This window comes from Aedes albopictus, chromosome 1, assembly GCF_035046485.1.
Source record: "Aedes albopictus strain Foshan chromosome 1, AalbF5, whole genome shotgun sequence".
Lineage (NCBI taxonomy): Eukaryota > Metazoa > Arthropoda > Insecta > Diptera > Culicidae > Aedes > Aedes albopictus.
The window spans coordinates 110,358,919-110,364,918 of record NC_085136.1 but is presented as its reverse complement, the minus strand read 5'-3'; the positions used below and the strand labels follow the sequence as shown (position 1 = coordinate 110,364,918).

The window sequence follows — 6,000 nt, the reverse complement described above, 5'->3', positions numbered from 1 at the left end:
TTGGGTGTTCAGTGTTAACGCCCTGACCGTACCAGATTGAGTGTAAATGGGATTTGGCAATAGTCGGTACCCACGACCACCCCCTCAGGTAACAAAAAATAATAAAACGTCATTTGAGAGCATTTTGGGCAATTCAAATTGACAAAAAACCACTCCGAGCAGAAATATTGAATTTATTCGCGTTTTATACCTATTTTTTCCCATTGTGCATTGTCTCAGTCATCAACTAATTTGCGAGAAGGATAACTTTCTTAACTGGATGGCTGACTGAATACCTGAAATGTTCAACTTGGCGAAAAGTTTTTAGAACAAATAGAAGCCAAGACAATCTCATTGTAAAATGAACGTATAACAACCCAGATCACGGGAGGTCCCAACTTATTCTATTTATCTGTTTCCAGAGTTTATTACATTGGCATGAATGTTTTCTTCCTTTAGAAGGAACTGGAGAGATAGATCTGACAGGTGGTCCAAAATATGTCCACATCTGATTATGTTGAACAAATTTTGGCCATACCTCAAACCACCATTTGTCACCTTCTTTGTTTTTGATGCTTTTCCGTGCATTTCATTGGAAGTGGAAACATTTTCTCTATTTTTGATACTGAACAGCATATTTAACTGACATCCAAAATGAAGGTCGTCACATAGTTGAACACTTTTCGTGTTCCATTTAAATTTTTCCAAGATTTAGTAGAGATTATGTAATAAACATCATAAAATTCCCTAGGTGGGCCAAAATACCTCCACTACCCTATCAGATGTACACATTTGTCAACAGAGATATAAACCCTGTAGGGGCATCTGGGGTAATATATATAATAAACGCACCCCCTTCGTTTTTCAGGGAATATCAGGTTTGGGGCTTTGAACCCCAGTTAGTCTAATAGAACGTCGCAGTTTACGAAGTCGTATATGGTGTAGAATAAGATGCTAAAGTGGAGGCCATATGCGTACATGCTCCCATTTAACCGCATGTAAAGTGTGTGCATATCGCCTCCACTTTAGCATCCTATTCAACATCATATGCGATCGTGTGTTGGCTGGGTAGCTGGTGAATTTTATAGACACTAATTACGTGAGTTATTAGTGAGAAAAATGAATAAAAATAAAAAGGACGATCCTGATGTAATTTTCCGATATTTTGTCGATTGATTTATGATGAAAATCAACAAAATGTGTTAAGTTGTTGTATTTATTTGGTAAATTGAAGGCAGCAATGGTAAGCGTAGCAGGAAAACAAAAAGCAGTAAAATATATAAATTATGTTTTTTTTAAGAAAATTCGCTGAAATTTTGAATGATATCGTTAAGAATGATAGTATTTGCAATAAATGCATGTATTATAACAATATGTTATTGCCTTTTTATATGCATATGAACGCATCTTTCTTAACTGGTACATATTGCCCCAGTATCCCCTAACAGAAAGACAGCATATACGCACATAATATATCTCCCATAATTTTTGTTCTCCCAAGCAAAAACATCTCAAGCAGTTGAAATGCTTATTAACGGCCGAAAGCTTTCGAGCAGCACATCTTATGCTAATTAAAGGCAGCTATGCAAACGAACTGCTTATGTAGGACAGCATGCAGTTCAAATGCTCAATACGGTCTGCCGGACGGCTTATTCGAATTCCTAGTAGTTACCTGGGTTTTACCCCGCATTAATTCATTGTGAATCATTTATTAGGTTATCACTTCTTTTATGCTGGTTTTCGCTTATCTACCAGATCAAATATTTAATAAATATTACAACATTCATCAAATATATCCATGTACAGGAGTTCCATTTCCACATGAAACTTACGATAACAATACTCCTTCCAGCCGAACGCTTATCACGTTGCCGTTCGATGTTGTTTACGCGCTGATTCTCCGTTCACCTTCCGATACCACTCTGCCGGCTAGGCTATAGGCTTTTCAGCAGTTCCTCGTCTGACCGGTTCCTCGAGCAACGGCTACCTACCAACACAGCTATCAATCCTTTCTTCCTCCCTGCTGGCGTATTCCTTCATCGAAGCTAATCAACGCCATATAGGAACCTACCTATACTCCCTCTTCCGCAGACCGCGCCCGCCAGGAGAACTTCTGGATGGTGCACGCAGCAACGAACGAACCGAACGGCAAAGAGACCTTGCTCGACGTTTTCTTGCTTGCTCACAGCTCAGTCCGATCACGACTGTCAACCGGTTCGGAACTGTGTTTAGAGGCTCTTCTCGAAGGGACGCTTGTGCCACGTGTTTTGTGGAATTTTGCGAATTTCGTGCTATTCCGTTGGAAATAAGGACAATTTTTGATTTGTGATTAAAGAGACTGTATTTGGGATCCGTTTGATATAAGTTTTAGTGCTATAACTTTAGTAAGATTTAAGAGTTTGAACAAAACATATTGTTTAGTGCGTAGGCATTAAGTGCTAACTAGTGTATTGTTGAACAACATTCTGTAACTTGCGGTAAGTTCTTAAAACTACTTTGCTTTGAAAATATCGCTTAAAAATCAATAAAAACTAATCAGAATCCCCCAAAATTCCAAAAACATGTTTCCTAAATGCAACGCCGCAATAAACTTGATTAGGCTAGCACCTACCGTGTAGATAGATTTTCTTCTCGAGTTTCTCTAACCCATCATCGTGATGGAGCTCACTCGCACTATCGGCCGACCGAGAGCTGAGTGTGCGTGAAATGCATCGGGAGCTCGGGGCGTGTGCGTGATTTGTTTACAAACTTTTTTCTCAATGTTTAGCACGTGCTGCCGGGGGCACTACTACCACTCTGGTTTGTTTTCAAACATTGCGTATCGTACACTTGTTGCATTTTTGTTTATGTTTATGCTTCGGTTTATGGTTTGTGGCCAAGTGGGACGCGGTTTTTAAATTTGAAGGTCGTTGATCCCACGGGGTTTTGTGTATGGGTCGTTCCATGAGCAAATTTGGGAAAACGTGATAAGCTATTTTTATGGATTTATTTTTCATGTATGAATCCATTAGGTCGGAACAAATCTCATTTTTTTTATTTTGTCACGATACTCGTTGACTCATCAAGGGGAGGGAGATAGGGGTAGGCGGGGCAATATGGACACCCTAAGGTTTTTGCCAACTTTACCTGGCAAGATGTCAAAAAAGTTTAGTTTTTTTGATACATTTATCCTTTTAAAGTCTATTTAGCATCTATTGCATGCACACTTAAAACAGATTTTCGAGCTCGGCACAATAAAATGCTGATTTCCATCGGCAACTTAAGAATTTGCCGATATTTCAGCAAACAAAATGTTTTTGCTGAGATTTACCACAATCATTTGCCGAAATATCAGCAAATCTTTTTAAAGTCCTGCAATTTGACAGCATTATTTGCTGAGCACATCAGCAAACACAAATAAAGCCGAAGTCAGCATAAAAGATTGCCGAGATGTCAGCATTTACATCATGTATTGCCGAAATTTGGCAACACAGCTGTCACTTAGTAGTCGCCATTTCTTGATAGTGAGAAAAAAACCGAAAAACAGTTCTTCGTACTTTCGCGAGCTCCTGGTTGTAGAAATTATAGTTCAACCGCAAAATAACGCGAATGCGTAAGAATTTGTAGCTAATATTGTAAGTAAACTGTGTTACTAAATTTCCTTATCCATTTTAGAATATCCAGTGGGGATTTGTGTAAAGCGGTACGTCCAAATTCCTTCAGCAGAGCCTGAGTCCACTTGCCAGTGTGTTGAAAAAAAGGATTCAAACCTAGATTCAATCCAACTAGTGTCAAACTCGGCTTCACATTCCATTACGTGTACTTATTCGGGCATATTTAAGCCAATAAATTAATTGAAAATCGTTATACAGTGCGTTTTATGTGGGTTCGATGTTTCAGCTAATCTTTTTTACATTTTTCTTTTTTGCGACAACCGTAAACAAAAGAAAATGCCGAGATTCGGCTAACTCATTTGTGCTGGGAGTGGTTTAACTGAGCATTCAGCAATTTTATTCACTGATAAGCTCGGCAAAAGTAAGGAAAGCTGTCATTTTAGTGATTGCCGAGATCTCAGTTTAGTGTTTTTTTGCTGAGCAGGTTGCCGAGCACTCGGCGGTGCCAATCTCGGCAATCGATTTGCCGAGATTCGGCGAAAAAATCTTAGTGTGTAAGAATGCTCACGAAGAAAAATGATTTATCCACTTCAAAAAATGTTTTGAAAAATGTTAGTTTTTCATGACCGTCTTCAAGCATACGGGGCAGAATGGACACCCCCATGGGGCAATATGGACACCATGAGACTTTTACGAATTTCGTAAGTTATTTACACCTATAAAGTCATTTCATTATAAAACAACTATTATGGATGAATAATACGCCGAAGTAATTCATTTTTGTTCCGGTAATTTAAATTCAGGCTGTTTTGGATAAAGCTTCGTTTTTGTCGGCATGTACAGCTGTGCCTAGAACAACTATTTTCCACTGCTGTCGTTTTTTGACCCATTTGTTTCACCCTATGTCTACTATAGTGAACATTTAACCGAAAATATACTGAAATCGAAGAATTTGGTTGGTTTGTGCTTTAGGTTATATTTTTCCCTTGCCGCTTCTTTCAAAAAGGTGATTGTCCATTTTGCCCCGGCAGCAGAAGATATTTCCAAACTTGATTTTTGATATAATAAAGAAGAAAATATAACATGTAGATACAGCAAAACTACTTGCATGTGTTCTAGAAATATCAGGTTTTAATCGACCTGTAATAAATTAAGCACTAAATCTTGTTTTAGATGGTGTGAAAATTATAATTTCCATGCACAAAAAACGGAGGACGCAACTTTTTCGTGTAAAGTCAAGTATAATTTTAATTTCGAATGTTTCTTTCCTGAAACTACGTTTTAGATAAATGGACTATATTCTCCATTCATCAAAAGTTCAAAAAAGTTCGCATATTTCAAAATATTGAGGGTGTCCATTCTGCCCCGGGTGTCCATATTGCCCCGCCTACCCCTAATAAATAATAAATGCATTTCATGAAAAAATACCGAAACAATTAGGCAAAATTGTTAAACTCATCAGATTTCTTAACCCTCTAATACCCAATCCCGCCTTTAGACGGGGTATAGTTTGAGGGCAGACAATTAAACGTTCCATAATAAATACAAATTTTCCCATAAATAATTCGAAAAGTCCCAGTGAAGAAACAGGGGTGTAAGCAGTAATAAATAACAAAAGTTCCATAAACAACTAAAAAAATGCATAAATAAATCAAATGTTTCCATAAATAATTGATTTTTGAGCAATTAAAAACGTCAAAAATGCAATGAATAAATCAACTGTTGCAATAAAAAAAGCCATTTTTCCCACCAAATAACTTCGAATTTTCCATAAATAAATCCGATTTTTCCATAATAAATTAGAAAATTCACAATAAAAAAATATCGAAAAAGCAATAAAAAATTCAAAAAATGCAATAAAAAATGACAAAATTACCCATGAAAAACAAATGCAGAAAAGTATGAGACAGTGAAATGCTGAATCGCGCTTATATGACTGAAACCGACTGAATACCGAGCAATTGCTTGCTGTCCGAACTCGCTATCGCTCGTCGGACCTTAAAAAAGGGATAACATCTATGTTTGCATTATACCGGGCAAATTCTTGGATCTGTGGTTTGCCTAGAACCGAATCGATGCAGTTGCGGTGCATCGGATATCGGAAACTTCGGCGGCCTACTGCCGCCTCAGTTCCTCAATCCTCTATGCGGCTTCGCCGCATGGTCTGCATAATTTTTTGGCTCAAAATGCATTTACGTTTATTGCTCGTTTTTTGACATTTATTGATAATTTATATTTTTGTTTATTGCACTTTTTGAATTATTTATTGCTTTTTCGATATTTTTTTATTGTGAATTTTCTAATTTATTATGGAAAAATCGAATTTATTTATGGAAAATTCGAAGTTTTTCGGTGGGAAAATTGGCTTTTTTTATTGCAACAGTTGAATTATTCATTGCATTTTTGGCGTTTTTAATTGCTCAAAAAT

General features: G+C 37.2%; 1 protein-coding gene across 1 annotated transcript in view; it reads left to right on the top strand.

The window, feature by feature from the left end:
* The first annotated feature begins 1,861 nt into the window (after positions 1–1,861).
* Positions 1,862–6,000, top strand: part of LOC109432961 (CAD protein) — a 70,391-nt gene continuing 66,252 nt past the window's right edge. The window contains exon 1 of the mRNA XM_019709312.3: positions 1,862–2,456. The gene's annotated coding sequence lies outside the window, so the exon portion shown is untranslated. The remainder of the gene's footprint in view (positions 2,457–6,000) is intronic.